Source organism: Rhinatrema bivittatum, chromosome 6, assembly GCF_901001135.1.
Source record: "Rhinatrema bivittatum chromosome 6, aRhiBiv1.1, whole genome shotgun sequence".
NCBI classification, from domain to species: Eukaryota; Metazoa; Chordata; class Amphibia; order Gymnophiona; family Rhinatrematidae; genus Rhinatrema; species Rhinatrema bivittatum.
The window spans coordinates 292,968,118-292,986,065 of NC_042620.1; the positions used below are offsets into that span (position 1 = coordinate 292,968,118).

General features: G+C 44.6%; 1 protein-coding gene across 3 annotated transcripts in view; it reads left to right on the forward strand.

Moving 5' to 3' along the window:
* Positions 1–17,948, forward strand: part of FRMPD3 (FERM and PDZ domain containing 3) — a 655,318-nt gene that overhangs the window by 464,635 nt on the left and 172,735 nt on the right. For all 3 annotated transcript variants that reach the window (XM_029607356.1, XM_029607355.1, XM_029607357.1), the window contains exons 4-5: positions 1,166–1,281; positions 6,163–6,361. The gene's annotated coding sequence lies outside the window, so the exon portion shown is untranslated. The remainder of the gene's footprint in view (positions 1–1,165; positions 1,282–6,162; positions 6,362–17,948) is intronic.

Here is a 17,948-nt window from a genome sequence, read left to right on the forward strand (position 1 = left end):
GTGACCTCACTTGAAGACTTATCTGGGTAAATTTGCTGGTCACAGAAAAGAAAGGTTACTGAGAAGGTCTAGATAGCGAACAAAAAACATGACAGGAGAGAATAAGGAGAAAGTTACTGATTGGGAAGTTCCTAGAAACAGAAGTTATTACTCCCTTGAATTGTTAAGGAAAGATAGGTGTTATATTCATGCCTCCCTTTGTCATTATGGGAGTAATTTTCAAATATCACGTCTAAATTGCAAAAACATATGCTTGATTGTTACACCAATTTTCAAAGCAAATTTACATACACAAGTTCACTTTGAAAATTATTCCACCAAATTTACACGCACACATTTGGTACATGTAAATTTTGGGGGGAAATTTGTACACATACATTTGAATTTTCAAAAGGATGCCATTAAGTTCAAAGCCTCTCCAGCTCTGCCTCTAGGAACGCCTCTCCACAATCCAGGTAAACTCACGGGTAGTGTGCATGCGTCTTCACCCGCATATTAGGAGGGCAGCTTTTGTAGAAGGCCATTTCTGCACCTAAAACGCCTTTGCACCTGCAGAAATGTCCCCTTTGAAAATTTGTCCGGCTGACGTGCATGGACAATTACATGCTTGCACCCTGCTGCGCCTAATTTTAAGCGCATCGGAGAGAGAGGCACTCTGGAGGTAGAGTCTGAGCAGGGTTTGTATTTATACGCACACTCTGAGATTATGACAAGTCTGTTCGTACATTCCCCTGAAAACCTTCCTTGTAAAAGTAGCAGGCGTAACTTTGTGCGGATAGCTTCCATGAGATACTTTTCAAAGCAGACTTACATGTGTAGTGTAAACGTATGTGGTCTAATGTAAAATGGCCTGCTAATAGTACCGTAGGACTGTGATCCTTCCTTGTATCTTTCGCCACTCCTTTTTATCTATTGTCTTGCCTCTATCTATTCCTTCATACCTTCCTTTCCCTAGTACTTGAGCTCTCCTTACCTCCATGTTCCTCCTCTCTCTCACCCAGAGCTTCTTTTTCACAGAGCTGCCCCTAGCTGTGCTAAAGGAGATGGTGCAGCTCAGGAAGGGTGGGGGAAGGTTTGTCAAAGTATGTTTTTCAGTGTTAATGTTTGGAGCTGCCCTCCATCTTTGTCAAAGTCTCACATGCATGTTTCTGTTTGGCATCTCCAGCATTTGGACCCATGGCTGGTGGGCGAAGAGAGAGTAATCAAAGGAGGGAGAGGAACGTTTAAAGAACCTCTCGTGGGAATGGCCCAGGATGACGCTGGAGAAGGACAGCTAACGAGGTACCAGAGCAGCCTAACTTAGATGCAGTCACAGGGAGGAGTCAATTGAATGTGGTGCTTTTCTGACTTCTCCCCATTTCGTGTTCAAGTTGTCCTTTGCCTTCTTTCTCCCTCGCCCTTCTGCTTCTCCATCCACCTAATGCCATGTGCATGGTTTCTGAATGCTATTTAGTCCTTTTTTTCCAGTTTCTCTTTTTCTGCAAAATGTGACACATATTTCATTTTCCATAACCACAGCAGGCGACAGTGGTCCCTCCAGTTCACTGATGGAGTCCATTCCTGTAGAGGCGCGAGGAAACTTTAGAATGAGTTAACAGGAAAGGCGAAAGTTGAACTCGAGAAATTAGGAGAATGATCGGATCAGGAAGGCGCTGGACTCAAAGCATAAAGCTTCAAGGAAAAGAAGCTTTACTATTCCATTTGATAAACAAATTGTGGTGCACCCTTTATAAACTTCTGATTAAGGGTTTAATGCAAAAGATAAAAGTATGATAAATGTGGAACAGACTGGCGATTCTGTCTGCATTTTGTGTAGGAGTGTGTGCCTACATCTAATTTCCGGGATAAACTATTTCGAGCCAACACATTAATACTTCAAATATATGGTTTGCATCAGAAACAGAAGCATGCATAACTAGAGCTATCTGGAAATAATTAACTTGAGAAGTACATAAATGTGAACTAGTGACCCATTTTCAGAAGTGCTTCTCTAGCCAGCGGAAAGTATAAATGTAGTTACTGGTAAATTCAACCTGCTTGTCTCTATGGCAAGTGTACAGAGAGCGCAGGGCACTCAGTGTGTTTTTTGAGATATATGAGCTTCTTACTGCCTGTCCACAATGAGGTGCCAAGAGATAACATTTGTTAAAAGATGGAATTAAAAGGTACTTAGTCCTTCTACTTTGGTTTCAGAGATATCTATGGTGAAATAAGTAGAAAGGAATTAGATATTTCTTGAAACCATTTGTGGCACCCTGAAATCTAGCACTCTGTTTATTAAATTAGCTTATAGATTTTTTTTAAATTCTATTGTGAAACCTCTGATAAAGGAATACTCCATATCTTCAACAACTCATTTTGGGCCTGATGTAATAAGGTGCGCTGAAGCTGCTGTGCGGTTTCCCGTGCAAAGCCCTATGCGGGGATGTAATAAGGGTTTTGTGCACGGGAAAAAAGCGAGTACGAACGAGCTTACAGACCCGTGGTTTGTCCTGCGCGAATGCATACTCACAGCATGCAAAGGAGGTGATTAGTTAATCATAGGCAATGCAGGTATCCGTGCCAACACTAGTGCAGGTTTTTTAATGCGGCTTTTTAACCGCAATGGTCAGGGCATGAGTTAAGTGTCAGCGCCGACTCGGGGGACCTGTGTCGGCATCTGAGAGTCTGAAAACCACCTAGCTGAGCACCTATCTCGGCGTCCGAGTGGCCAGCTTAGCTAGGCGCTTTTCTGGGCGTCGGAACGGCCAGCTTAGGTAGATGCTTCCCTAGGCGCCATTCTGGGCGCCCGACGGCATACATTCGCGACCAAGTAAAGCACCTAGCCTTACTGTTGCTGCTTGGCTGCTGAGCTAGGCACTTACTTGGTCACGAATGTATGCCGTCGGGCGCCCAGAAAGGCGCCTAGATACCATTGCCGCTCGGGTGCGACGAAGTAAGTGCCTAGCTCAGCGCCTGAGCAGCAACAGTAGCTAGGTGCCTTTCTAGGTGCCCAATCGTGCAGATATTCGAGAAACTAAGCACCTAGCTGAGTGCCCAAACGACAACAGTAGCTAGGCGCCTTTCTGGGCACCCGATCGTGCAGATATGCGAGCAACTAAGCGCCTAGCTGAGTGCCCAAACGACAACAGTAGCTAGGTGCCTTTCTAGGCGCCCAATCGTGCAGATATTCGAGAAACTAAGCGCCTAGCTGAGTGCCCAAACGACAACAGTAGCTAGGCCCCTTTCTGGGTGCCCGATCGTGCAGATTTTCCTGCCACGAAGAGAGCACAAATGGCCTGATAAGCGCCTGGCTGAGTGCCTATCTTGGCTTCAGAGTTGCCAGCTTTTCATGGCGACTGAGGTAGGCACTTCCCTGGGCAGACAGATACACGGCCAGAAGAGCGGCAAGATTATTGTGAATTAGCATCCATGAAAATATTTGCCCTGTTTTCTGCAGCACAATTATTGTAAATATTTAAAAATACTTTCCAGGGTCATACTTTCACTTAATAGGGAGACCCGTTCGCTCGCTTGCTCGCTTTTATGCGCGGATTATCGATGCGGGTTTTGAGCGCGGATGCAACCATAGGCCTTTACCACACTTAGGTATGCACATTTTTCCGAATGGGCACGGATTTCTGCGCGCAAGTCATTTGCATAATTTGTTTTTTACATCCTGCAAAAGCAGCAGCTTCACCTGCGCACATAACGAGCGCCTGTTTTGCCACGGGTCTTATTACATTGGCCCCTTTGAGCTGTAATCTTTTATCTCATGAACTGACAAATACATTTACTGATTGGTATAGACCACCAAGCTTTTATCTTCCAGTGACAGAAACTGCACAGCTGTGGAGGGAGTGCATCATTTAGATGCTCAAATCTCCAATCAAATATGAACCCTTCACTGGTGATCTACTCTCTGTAGCTTTGATATAGCCAAATCCCTGAACCACATAAATGACAAAGTAACTGTAGATACCTCTAGCTTATTTTTCAAGTACAGAAAATATATTTGGGCCGCCTTGGGCAATAATCGGCTTTTCTGAAAAAAATCAAGGGTGCCACACCTGTAATTTCAAAACAAATAAATCTATTCCAGTCTCATAGCAAAGGGCCAGCCTCATGCTTGCTGAAATACTTTATATACTTGTATCCTACAATATATCATGCATTCCTGTTTAGATAAGGTAACTGAATGTAATCTAGGGCCTGGTGCAGCTCTTATTATACCTCCAGTTGCACAAGTAGGGCACACCCAAACAGCACATTAAAGCAATTGGAAAAAATTGGGGCCACACAACAGTTCCCTAGAGGACACCAGCATTTATTTTGGGGAAATAACACTTCTTCAACATGTCTTCTGGTTTCTACCTATTCTAATGAATATTGGAATTATTAAAATATCTTCCAGCAGTCCTGTGTAGCCCAATTCAGATATCTTTAAGGTATCAGTGATGCACAAGAAAAAAAACATTCTCAGAGGAAAGAACTCTCTAGAACAAGAGGTACCAGTGAGAGGCTTCTAGAGGCCGATGTACTAAAGTTTGCAGAATTTCACGCAGAAGTTTTTATTTTCCATAAGTACGCTGCATTCTTTGGAAATGGAAGGGTTGGTCATGCCATCTTCATCGGTCATTAGACTGGAGGATGCATGCCGAGCTGTGTTTAGCTATCTGGCCTCTGTCTTATGGGCCTCACTTCCAGTGGATTTAAGAAAGGAAAAAGATTATTTTAAGATTCAGAAGTGAGTAAAGTCATGGTTTTAAGTGCAAGCATTTGACTGTTAATGTTTGAACTATAAACTTTTAGTTTTTAATCCTTTTAGTATGGATTCTGGATTTGTATTGGGAGTATGTATTTTGGTAAAATGTGTGATTTTATGTTTTTGTATATTTTTAATTATTTATTGTAAGCCACATTGATATTTTTGTTGTATTTGTAGGCATCAAGGATGAAATAAATTACATCTAAACTACTGGGAGTCATATATAAATAAACCCAATAGAAAATGTACACATTTAAGTTTCCGAAGGATAATTTTGCAAAGAAAAATAGTTACACCTCACCCTTTTTGTGAAAAACAGCCTGTGAAGACCTTTTTGTGCATATAGCTCCACAAACATAATTCATGAGCTGCTTTGCATGAATTTACATTACAGCAGCTCATTAACTTTGATTTTGCATACAGTTTTGCAAGTGCAAACTTCCCCAAATGTTTACCACATGCAAAGCCCAAAAATTTTGCAAAGTCCGCTTTGGGCATAAAAAGGAAAAATTGTGCTCTAAACACAACTTATGCTCGCAAATTTGCCATTTTTAACACATAAAGCAGACTTTGTGTGTTAAAAATGGCACACTTTGGTACATTGGTCTCAAAGACTCAGGAGCCGTGTCAGGAAATCTTTCTTCACAGAAAAATGAGCCGAAGTACAGAATAGCCTCCTGAGGGAGGTGGTGGAGACAGAAAGAGTGAGAGAATACAAGAAAGCCTGGGATAAGGATTCCTGGTTATGAAGAGGTGAGGGGAAAGGCAAAGGTAAAGGCTGGTATCTGTGGCATTTCAGCAGCTGGGTAGACTGGGTGTACCTTGAGGCCCTCCTGTGCCATCATGGTTTCGATTTACTCTTGTGTTGTGTACTATGGAAAAAATTGTGAAAACAATACAGCTTCCCTAATCGTCAAAACAGAGTCTTTGTTATAACATCGATATTAAATACCAATATTGATTCGTTGATGGCCTGTGTCCTCACCAGTCTCCAGAGTTCAGAATTCAGATCATGTCTTCCCTTCACATATTTGTCGACTTCCTGATTCACCCACTATGAGTAGGAACAATAGAAATACATGTGAACAATATGTTTTGAGTTTTTTTGTTTTGTTTTTTTTCAAAGAGAAGCAGAAAAATGAATGAAAATCTGCATTACAATGCTAAGGATATCATTAAGGGAGAAGTATCCTGAAAAAGCTGATGCAGTCAGTATATTTTCTCCCATTATTAATTATATGTATATATATATATATATGTCAAAACAGTTTTAAAGCAGGGTTTTGAATGCTTTAGACATCCACGCCATACCAGAGTATTTGTGGTTAGCATGGACTCGGGGTGGCAGGCTCCAGTTCATTGAGGGCCACCCACAGGCCTGATGGTCACGAGGGAACCTTTTTGTCTGTTATTAGGTACCCTCACTTAGCTGCTTTCTGACCGGCTGATCTTTGCAAGCCATGTTCCCTGGTTTACCCCCGGCTGGACGGTAGTGATGTCGCAGCTGAGACCTTCACTTTAGACCTATAGAGGAGTCTTCACCGCTGTGGAGCTGAAGCAGAAGCTGGGACTGCCTGAAAGCCTCTGTCAAGCGACTAAGGACCCCGGATTACGGTACTGCAGATTAGCATTTTAATAGCTGCTCTTCCGGGCAAAGGGATGGTGGCTATTTCCCCAGCCTTGTGCTCCTTTCAGAAGGGAGTCTGACGGGAGACAGAGGTGTATTTTATCAGAGCCACAGCTGTGCAGGCAGCTCCAAATGGGAGGGGGAAGGGGGAGGGGGGGGGGAGGCAAAATAGACTCAGACTTTGTTTCTTTATGGGTTTTGAAAGGAGAAATAACCTCTTCTCCTCCTCTCTGCTGCTGCACATACATTCACATGCACAAACAAAGCCCTGTGGTGTATTAGAGAGCAGCCTTGGGGCTAGTGTTTCACTTGGTTAATGAAAGAAGGAATTTCATGACACTGGGTGGAGAGAGGAGGAGAAATGAGGAGGGGGAGTTGCCATGGTTACCGAAGTTAAAAGATGCTGTGTGTTGCTTGTGTATTGTTTATTCCCCGAGCTGTTTATCCCCTGAACAGTCAGAGGTTCTCTTAAATCTTGGCTGAATCTCACTTGGAAGACGACGCATTGCTTTATTGTTGCTCATTAATTTCTGGGCTGAATGTAGTAAGATCTGAAGGCCTGATTTACTAAACTTTTTTTTTTTTTTGCCACTGACACAGAAAGGTAATTTTAAGAAGTCTCCACTAGTCCCTCAGTCAGACCCTCAGTATTGCTGAATATAAAATGAAGCCTATTGGCAGCATGGGATACAGCCAGGCATACTTCAGGGAGTCTCTGCATATTATAACACTTCCCCCTAATACTTATGTCCTGACATGCAGCAGGTTGCCTCTCAGTTCTGCCAGACTGCATGGATTTGGTTTCGTGATATGAATACATCTGCTGGGGACAGCTGAGGCCACCAAACCCAATTTGTTTATTACACACACAGGGCTTGGAAGGATAAAGGCTCACCTCCACCATTTCCTTATCTTCTCTTCCCCCACCCCCCAAAACACACACACACACACACACACACACACACACACGACCCACTCACTTGTTGCGGTTACTATGAAGATTCCAATTTGCCTGAAAATAAAATCATTAAAAGTGAAGCATCCAAAATTGCAGTGGTAGGGAAAAGCTGAATACACCTTTCCCGGCTCCCATTCCATCAAGTCGGGTTAGGCCCTACTTTTATCTCAGTAGTCATGGCAGCCTTGAGTGTTTCCAGCTTCCACATTCTCTCTCTTTGGCTGCTGTTTCGTGGTATGTTAAACAATCTGGAGCTGGGAGAAGCCAGCCATCTGCTGACCTGAAGACTGTTTGCAAATTGCTGCCTTCTGCCGTTTTTCTGAATGGCATAATAACCATAATCTTATAAAGATATTGTTCTTTTCTAATATAGTTACTTTTGTCTTCTAAAAGGAGTGCCTTTGACTTGGAAGGGTTTTTAGTAATTTTCCCTAAAGTTAAGGTATAATATTTATTTATTTATAGTTTTTTATATACCGCGGCACGTAATGCACATCACCTCGGTTTACAGCAAACAGTAATTCAGCCTGAGGCTTTACAATAAACATAAGTGGAAAAAGCCAAACGCTTGTTTTACAGTTAACTAGGTATATAAATATCATGCCGATATATAATAATATAATGCCGATATCCCTGAGGGGTGGTGTATAATAGTTCTGGGGTGAAGCTCAGGGTCCTGTCTCAAAAAAAAAAAAAAAAAAAGGCCGACTCTTTTTGAGAGTGAGAAGATGGCTGTCATGCTGAACGTGGCCTGGCCTGCATGAAGCGGCGTGTTAACAACTCCTGAGGCTCGGCATCTGGATACAGACCCCCCAAAATGTCACTCTTTTTCTGTTCTCAGTCACAAAGGCCTTGGGAGAGGAAAGCCACAGAAATAGCCTTCAATATGACCAGCACAAGAGTGAGCAGACAGTTACAGCACAGTCTGCCAAAAAAAAAAAAAAGGACCTGAACCCGTCATATTCTTTTCTTATTTAATGTTTTGCTTGCTTCCATGCTCCCTCTGGATTCCTCTCCCTGAGTGTCTGACATTCTCGCGGAAGGCCAGCACTTTTTGTTATCCTTTCGTCAGTTTCTTTGCCTCAAATTGAGAGTCAGAAAACACAATGTGGGCAGTGGAAAGCCTGCGTCTGTAATCCTTATCATACCTGCTGGTAGCTCTTTCAAACAACACACACCATTATGTATTTGAATAACGAGAATTTATTAGTTTGGACAAAATAATGGCCGCAGCCCAATAAGCAATGGTAAATTAGACATTACAAAATTGAGCAACAAAACATAATTAGCCATCTTAAACAATACTGTAACTTGTATTCGCAAAACTGAACTCTTAGTGACCAGCGCTCCCCCGCCAACCCGTGCTAGTTTTCTGAGGCAAATGCGCCCTCCTCGGCCGTAGAAGCCGGGGTTGTCGTAAATTACTGGTAACCCGACCGTGGAAGTCAGGGTCGACTGGTCCATTCGCCTCTTTGCTCTCCCCTCTCGGCCGTTGAAGCGTCGAGGGTCTGCGCTGGCCGCTGGCCCCTTTCTGAGCTGCCTGCTCTAGTGGCCCCGAGGGGCCGCTGTCCCCCAGGCCACGGCCTACTTAAACTAAAGGCGAGGGTATTGCTTCGGCTGGTCACCACGCCAAGGTTCCCTGGTAGCGATACCGCTTACCGGGAAACCCCCCACTCATAGCTCGGCTGCGGCCATTAGAGGCAATAGCGCTTCAAGACAATCTTGTAAATCACTATTAAAGATATCCCACCCTATATCGGAGAGATGAACACCGTCAGGTCTAAAGAATCCCGGGCTTTCGTCTATCAAGTCGTGTTTTAAAGATAAACCGTTTATTGTGGGCATGAATTTGGAAATCCACTTATTTATTTTTTTACGAACCTTTTCCAAAGCACAGTGTGATAGCTCACCTCTCCAAATCCTACGGGGAGTGATATAGGACCAAACAATTGCCGACTGTGGGAGCATGCTATATAAGGTGACTAGATCCTGTTGTATTTTTTGCGTCAAAGCCACGCTTCTGGTAAGAGGCAGGTCGTTACCTCCAAGATGTAATATAATCGCATCTGGGGGTGGGGATTGGATTTTAACAATTGAAGGACAGTCGGAATGAATTGGTCCCATCTCATTCCTGGGATACCGTTCCAAAGCAATGATAGTTGATGGGCCGCCATACCAAGATGTTCCCCCAAAGGCCGCTGTAGGGCCCTTTTGTGTGCCCAACGCACATAAGAATGGCCAATGATCCATGCGAAGCGCGGCCGCGTTCTCAGCTCTGTCGGCAAATAAAGGAAAAAACAGTGTTGAAACATCCTACATGTTATTGGCGAAGTATTGCTGGGGGCGTACATAACGTCTAAATCTCCCTGATCGCCATCTACCTATTGCCATTATCTTCTTGTCTTGTAAGCCCAGGCTTGCAGCAGTTGTAGCGGCGCCTATACGGAACGAGTGAGTAGAAAACCCCAAGACTGCAATACCTGCTGCGTGCAGCGACATGTGGAGGACCCGACTGAACTGGTAACGTGTAAGCGGTCTACCGTTCTTATGTACTAGCCACTGCCCCGCAATCGGCGGGCGTTGCTTTAAGAATAAGGTGGTGGACCAGACAGGGCAAGTGAGTTCCCCAGCCCATTGGTGTAGAATGTTTAACAGTTAACTAGGTATATAAATATCATGCCGATATATAATAATATAATGCCGATATCCCTGAGGGGTGGTGTATAATAGTTCTGGGGTGAAGCTCAGGGTCCTGTCTCAAAAAAAAAAAAAAAAAAAGGCTGACTCTTTTTGAGAGTGAGAAGATGGCTGTCATGCTGAACGTGGCCTGGCCTGCATGAAGCGGCGTGTTAACAACTCCTGAGGCTCGGCATCTGGAGACAGACCCCCAAAATGTCACTCTTTTTCTGTTCTCAGTCACAAAGGCCTTGAGAGAGGAAAGCCACAGAAATAGCCTTCATTATGACCAGCACAAGAGTGAGCAGACAGTTACAGCACAGTCTGCCAAAAAAAAAAAAAAGGACCTGAACCCGTCATATTCTTTTCTTATTTAATGTTTTGCTTGCTTCCATGCTCCCTCTGGATTCCTCTCCCTGAGCGTCTGGCATTCTCGTGGAAGGCCAGTACTTTTTTGTTATCCTTTCGTCAGTTTCTTTGCCTCAAATTGAGAGTCAGAAAACATTATTGGACATCTGTTGCCAAAATAATAATGAAAGGGTACATTTTCAAAGACTTACACATCTTTTTCATGGGTAAAGATAGTGCTTACCTGCCAGGTTATCACTATCCAGCTAGGCTGATATTTAGCCACCAGCAGGTATGCATTTACTTTTATAACACACATACCTTTGGTCACATAGAAAAGATCCTTTCCAGGGGATGGAAAGGACATTTCAGAGGCGTGGTTGGAAGCTAGTGCTAGCGTTTCAGTATAAAAACATGGTATGCTTGCACTGTAGTAGATGTGATGCCAGCCTCTATTTATTTACACCATCGCTTAGCACCGTATCGCTGTGAGTAATACATAATTTCAGCCACACAGCAAGCCAGTATTGAAAATCGGCTGGGTTTGCGTGGCCCGTAAAGTAAACACGAACCCTGCCAGTTGGGTGCCCGGTCGAAAATTTACCCTAACCTGTTTAAAAATAAAAGGAGGCAAAAATAGTGACCCCTTGTTGCCAGTAAAAACCAAATTACAAGGTACACAAAGGATGTCGTCAAAGACAATCCTAGGATTCTGGAAGTGTTCACGTTGGGTGAAACTTCCAATACAGTAGGTGGCTGCAGAGTTACTTGAGCACTGGAAAACCTGCACAGAAAAAGGCCAAACACAAGGTACCTGCATACACTGAGTCTGAAAATCAGGTTGTGCGGGTGATTTTTTCCCATGTCATTGTAGGCGAAGTATAAAAAGTGGGGGATGTACAGTTATTTATTTATTTATTTATTTATTTAACATTTTTCTATACCGAACTTCATGACAAGCTTCATATCAGGCCGGTTTACATCAAACTTGGGGGTTAACTTAACAAAAACTTAAAAAAAAAAAGTTAGGGACATTAGCAGCATGCCACCTATATACATGCGTCATGAAAACGTAAGGTGCACGCCCACAAAACGTTCCCCACAACACCTCTTTATGATGCAGGCAAGCATGCACCTGTTGTGAAAGCATCGTGTGTGTGCTTTCAGCTGCCTAAAAAATGCCCTTACTACACATACACAACTGACTTTCACAGTTAACAGCTTTGAAGTTAGCCAGAGAAACCCCCCGAGTTTTGAATTTCCCTCCCCTCTCGACGGCTACATTTTAAGCGGATAAAAGGGAAGCAGGGCGGGGCTTAGGTTTATTTGGCTAGCACCGATATTCAGTGCTATCCGGTTAAACTTGCCCGACTAGGTCTGGTTGGAGAAATCGCAAGTCTAACGTTAGCCTGGTAATCGCTCCCTGCCTGGCTGATTATTGCCCTCATTTTGAAAACTAAACATGGGGGGGGGGGGTCCAACAGCCAACCCCTCCCCTCCCCACAGGATCCCCTCCTCTGCTGCTGAGTTTAGAAAGTAATGCGGTGAGCCTGATAAAACCCCAACCCGTAGAATCCCCGCTCTTTTCCAGCCAAAAAACATAAATGTGCAGCACCCTGGGACACTCTCACCCCTCCAATATTATAAGAAAATCTTTGGTTCCATCACCCCCTCCCCCCTAGTCTTGCCCCCTTCCAGATATTTAAAAAAAATTACTGTGGCTGCAGCCCTCCTTCTACCCCCCCCCCCCCCCCAATTCTCATCCTTCCAGCCCAATTGGAATTTCCCAAAACTCCCAAGCCAGGAATCTGTAGCTTCCATACCTGGGAACTTTTGACTTCCTGTCACCCTGAAATTGTCACGTGGGGGGAGCGGTAGCAGCATGCACACAAACTCGCTCTCACACTAGCGCACTCACATGTTCACACACACATACATGCTCATTCTCACACACTCACTCCTCTCTCTTGTCCACACACGTGCCCTTCTCTCATCTATCATACACATACATGCACTTTCCACACGTCACATACACTCATTCCTCTTCCTTTTTCACACACACGCACACTCACTCCTCTCTCTTCCATACACATGCATGCATTCACTTCTTCCCCTCTTCCACACACATACGCTCACTCGCGCCTCTCCTTTTCCACACACACACCCATACATGCACACATAGACACACATATGCACATTCATTCACTTCTTGTCCTCTTCCACACACACACACATGCACTCTCAATCTCTCTTCTCACCTCGATCCTCATTTCCCTAGGCCCGCGGGACAAGCACTCCACTTCCTCCTCCTCCTGCAGCTTCGGGCCTACTCTGCCCTTGTTTCAGTTTCCCTGCGTGACCCGATGCTGCTGCTTGCTGCTCTTCTGGTATCTGCAGTTCCTTGTTCCTCGTGGCAGAGGGGCTACATCTTGCTTGATCGCTCCTGTTGCACACGGCCCCCTCCTGCAGCATGGCTCCTGACGCTTCTCTTCCTTCGGGTCTGCGCTGCTTCAGCCATTTTTTCTTCCTGCCTTCTTTGGTCACCCAGAGATTTCGGGTGTTGGCCCGGAGACCCCACAATCTGTTCAGAATTCTGGAATCTCCAGGCCAAATCCAGAGAGTTGCCAGGTATGTTACCATCCTTCTGGTGTCCAATGTGGCAATGACAGCTGTAGGCCAGCATGACAGCAATGCTACCAGTGTTATTGTCAGAGCCACGCTAGATGCTGGGAGCACAGTAAGACTCTACTGCCTTTTGCCTTGGACTTGGGGGATTTGGAGGGGGGTGGGGGGGGGGGGGGTGTTTCGGGATAGGTCAGGAGGGTGGGAAAGGCAGGAGGTGATCTGGAGAGTCAGTCTTTTTCTTAAATATTTGGGGCGGGAGCAGGTTTAGGAGGGAGACCAAGGCAGAAGCCTTTTATCTAATATCGGAGGGGAGAGGGTTCTGGATCCAGACATGCTTTTTAATATCTTTTGTCAGGAAAGAAGGGGAATCTCATGGGGGATTACATCGTAGGCAATATTGAATAAGCCAGTGAGTGGCAAAGTTACCCCGATAACTTTATCCCAGTAACTTTAGGCCAGTATATTAGAACAGCTATGTTAATGCACTCATGTGTTTGTTAATGTTAACGCACACAATTGCATTTCCATTAATGCAAAAAAAAAAAAAAAAAAAATGCCATAGCAAGCAAAATATTTTAAGGAGCTGCATTTCATGCAAATTCACACAATGCGGCTCATTAATATTAAAATGGATTACCACAATTCATGCTAAGTCAATGTGATTTGCAGTAACTCCCCGACTAATGCAAAATATTGCAAAATATGCAAAATTGTAGTTGTATTTTTGTGAGAGCATTGGCAGGCTAATGCCACCTACCAAGGTCCCGGCTGGACCTCCCAGTGTCCATAAAGGGCTGTCCACAGCCCCACCCTTGCCCCTGGATCTCAATAGAGAGTCAGCCATAGCCCAAGTCCCTCCCCTCCCAGAGAATAAAGGGTCCACTATGGCCCAACCCCCCATCCTTGTCTGATGACTGCTTCTCCCCTCCCCCCTGAGAGCTTCCGATATGCTCTGAGCCCCTCCCTCCCTTCCAGGTCCCATCTACCACCACTTAACCAATCCAATCTGTTGGGGGAAGAAGAGATCCCCAGCACTTTCTGTCTCACTTGCTCTGAAGCTGTAAATGGTTCCAGGCGACCTGATGCTCCCCTTTTCTCCGTGGCTTTTTGTAAATAAACCCCTAAGTCTTTGAAAATGTATTTTGCTCCTATAGCTGCTGTTTCGCCTGCTTCCCCCAGGGTTACATAGTAGTAACACAGTAAATAATGGCAGACAAAGATCAAACTGGCTCATCCTGTCTGCCCAGCTGAGATTTGCCTACTTTATTTAACTAAGCGTACGTACAACACCCGTCATGCAACCCAGCCTCAGTTCCCTCCTGTCACCCACCTATGTCTTTTATCCGATCCTTCAGCCCTTTTCTGCGATTTCCATATGGTTCCCAGCATGTCAGAAGCTGTCAATATACACTGGCCTCCACCACCTCTACTAGTAAAGCCATTTCAGGCCATGTCTGCTTGCTCTTTCACTCTTATAAGACTTAATCCAACGCCTGGGTCACCTTCATGTTTTAGCACCAAACATTCTAACAGTCCCCACAGCCACCAAACCCAGCAAGGCTATTGTCAGAAACATCCTCAATCAAGTATGAGTTTTAACAACGGTCACTCCGTGCAAGTTTTCCAAGCAGTCATAGAAGCCCGATGCAGTCACATTGCTGTTCCATGCAGGTTAACCCTTTATCTACCTCCATAACCTGTTTTCACTATCTCTTCGCTTCTTGAAAGTAAAGGATCCTCTATGTTTATCCCATGCATTTTTCCTCCTCGTTTTTTTTTTTTTATTTTCGCCATCAGCTTCCAGATGCATGCATCTCTGAAATCTTTATGTTTTGCAGAGTACAGGAGGACATGCATTTCTGTTTCTATTTCCCCAATGTTGCACTGCATGCAGACTTTACCTTCCTGGGATTTCCACTGTGTTTTTTTTCTGTGTATTTCTATTTCTTTTGTATGGTCACCTATTCGATATTTGGTGAGGGTCTGAGTTCTGCGTGTGTGATCGAGGTGCTTATTCTGCTAGCAGGTAGTTTCTATGTATGGATGTATAGCAGTCCAGCTTGTTTTGTTTTCCAGTCTGCACCTGCCAGAAGAGGATACATTGGTGTTCTAGGCCTGTTGCAATATTTGCAGTTCTGGCTTTTCATAGGTAGGGTTTCTGCTGTTGGAGTCGGGGAGTTAGTGCTATTGTGGCATGGCAGATTTCCTACATAAGATGCTGTGTGTCTTTTTCAGACTTTTGTGTTATTTCACAAAGTGCCTGGAACTGGTAGGAATTTGTATTGCTATTACCAAAACTACATCAAAATTTTAATATTTTTTATTTGTTTGATACTTTATCTGGGGAAACATCTTAGTTCTGCTTTGCAGCCATTATTAGGGGGTGCTTCTGTGGTCACAAAGTGGCTGGTGCAGTACTGAAGGTGCAGGCTTTATAATGTGGCTCTGTCCCATTCTGTATAGCTTGGGGGTTAATAGTAGGCTCCAGACTTCAGCCCCATATGAGAGAACTGGTTGAATTATTCTATTGAATAATTTTAATAGTAGTTTTACTGGAGGATGAAAGTGGCTAAGGCTTTCTTTATACTGTATCTCCTTTTACCTCTAAACTCTCTGCCTTTTCTTCTCCCTTCCAGATTGCTGGCTTATCTCTTTCTGTCTTCTGTTTGCCTTTCTCTTCAAGGTTGCCTCTTTTCTTTCTGTGCATTTTTTTTTCCTTTGATGTCACCATAGTAGAGTAGTACATTATTACTTTTTGGTTTCTAATTGATCCAGAAGAAAAAAATACAGCACAATTAAATAACATTTCCACACAGTAAAACCTGTGAGAGGGTGTGAGTGGAGGCGCTGTCAGGAATGGTGTATCACTGGCTCTTTCAGATGTTTGCATAATTAGCAGTAGATGAGATGATTGATCTCTATGCTTCGGTTTGAAAGGGTTGCCATTTGCAATCTGAGCCCCCTACATGCCCTTTACTCAATCAACCTGCTGCTTTACAGATCTTCTCATCCCTTTTATGGATAATTGTATTGTGTCCTGTCACTTCAGCTGTTTATTTTCACCAGGAGAAAACACACCAAAGACCTCAGACTTTGGGTAAAAATGCTAAAAATAAAACAGGAAAGACACTCTGGATGAAATCACATGTGACTGATGATCACATCTTGCAGTATTATGGGAATCAATTTTCCTGGCACACAGACAGGGTAGAGGCACAGATTTAACCCATTCTCGTTATCCCAATACAGTTTTTAAAAAAAAATCTTATGTTTATATTCCACCTTTCAGGCACTTCAAAGCAGATTACATTCAGATACTGTAGGTATTTCCCTGTCCCCAGAGGGCTCCCAATCTAACTGGATGATGCACCAAGCCACTTTAATGCTCTTATGTGTGTTATATCATCTATATCGCACGAAATATGCAGTATTTTGTATCTCCCCGCAGATTCTCTCCCCTATTACAATGACCTTCTTTGCATGTGATTTGCATGCACGAATAATTCAAATGCATGCAAAGAAGGTCATTTCGAGTCAATTTGATGTAAATATTTTACCGCGGCCAACTGAGAAGGTGGTCAGCTGTGATAAAATAACACCTATTTGAAATGCATTAGATGTGAAGTGGCCACATGTATGGCCATGTGGCTGAGGTCCAATCCCCAGACCTTAACCGCAGTCACATGGCTGGAGCAAGGACAATTCAGTGCCATTTGGGGGTGGGGGTGGGGGGTGGGATGGCATCGGGAGAGATCTCTGACCCTTGGTAGGTAATGCAGTGGGGGGCCAGAGCCATATTTTCTGTTCTAGCTTTGGGGAAGGTGGGCCGGGGCCATCCTCGTCTCCATGTAGTTCTTTTTTGTTTATTATTAACATTTTGGGGGAGTCGGAGCTGCTTCAAGTGGTGGCCCCGGGTTCAGACAGGGTCAGCACTGATTCCCGCTCTATCTCCCAGTTTGTACGAAACCTTTTTTTTTTTTCGGGCAAGTTTCCCTTTAAGGCAATGACGGTCCCATGAGGTTGGGGCCACCATCACATTAAAGGGCCACTTGCTGCGGTTCTTTTGCCCTACGGCGTTTGGCCATGAGACAAAAGAATGTGCCATATAGCCACAATGCTTTTTCAGGGGGGGGGTCCCCACTATTGCAGCGACATCCCTTGCGATAGTGGGGACCCTCCCACAAAAAAGCATCCAGGGTTAAGTTTGTACCTGAGGCAACGTTAGGGTAAAGTGATTTGCCCAAGGTCACAAGGAGCGGCAATGTGATATGAAGCCTGGTTTTTCTGGTTCCCTAACCCACTGCTCTAATCACTAGGCTACTCCTCCACACCAGTCCAAACACTTTCAAAGTGAGTTTGTGAAGTAATGTCTCAGCCAGGGCTTCAGCCAAAGACTGTAAGGCAACATTTCTCATACGTGACCACCATGGTTGCATGTGTCTCTATTTTGCAACCACAGCACCTCCCTCTGTGAGCTTGAGCCATGCAGAGCCCATACTCCTACGCTCTTCTCATGAGACAGACAACAGCATAAGATTATGGGTACCAAGTGGCTCTGACATCCAGATCGATGGAATTATAAAACTGGCAGAGGCGGCAACTGGGCAGGTTGATGGCAGGTGGAGAGCCAGCTCTGTCAGAGCAGTGGTTGGCAAGGCTCTGACAGAGCAAAGGGAAGTAAAAGAGAGGAGCAGCCTGCTATACTGCCTTCTCCTTCCCTGATACTTTACCTATCCCCCATCAGTGATTGGAGAACAGAGAAACGTACCAGTTTGGGTTTGTGCGTAGGGACATTGAGTGGGTGCATCAAGGGGAGGATCTGGATTGGGGGGGGGGGGGGGGGGGCGCAGTCCCTGGAATTCTGGAGGGATCTGAGGATGGATGGATGAGTGCATCAGAAGGGGATGGGGATAAGGGAGTGGGGGAGTGCACTGGGGGTCAAGAGGTTGTGAGGGTGTCAGAGGGCA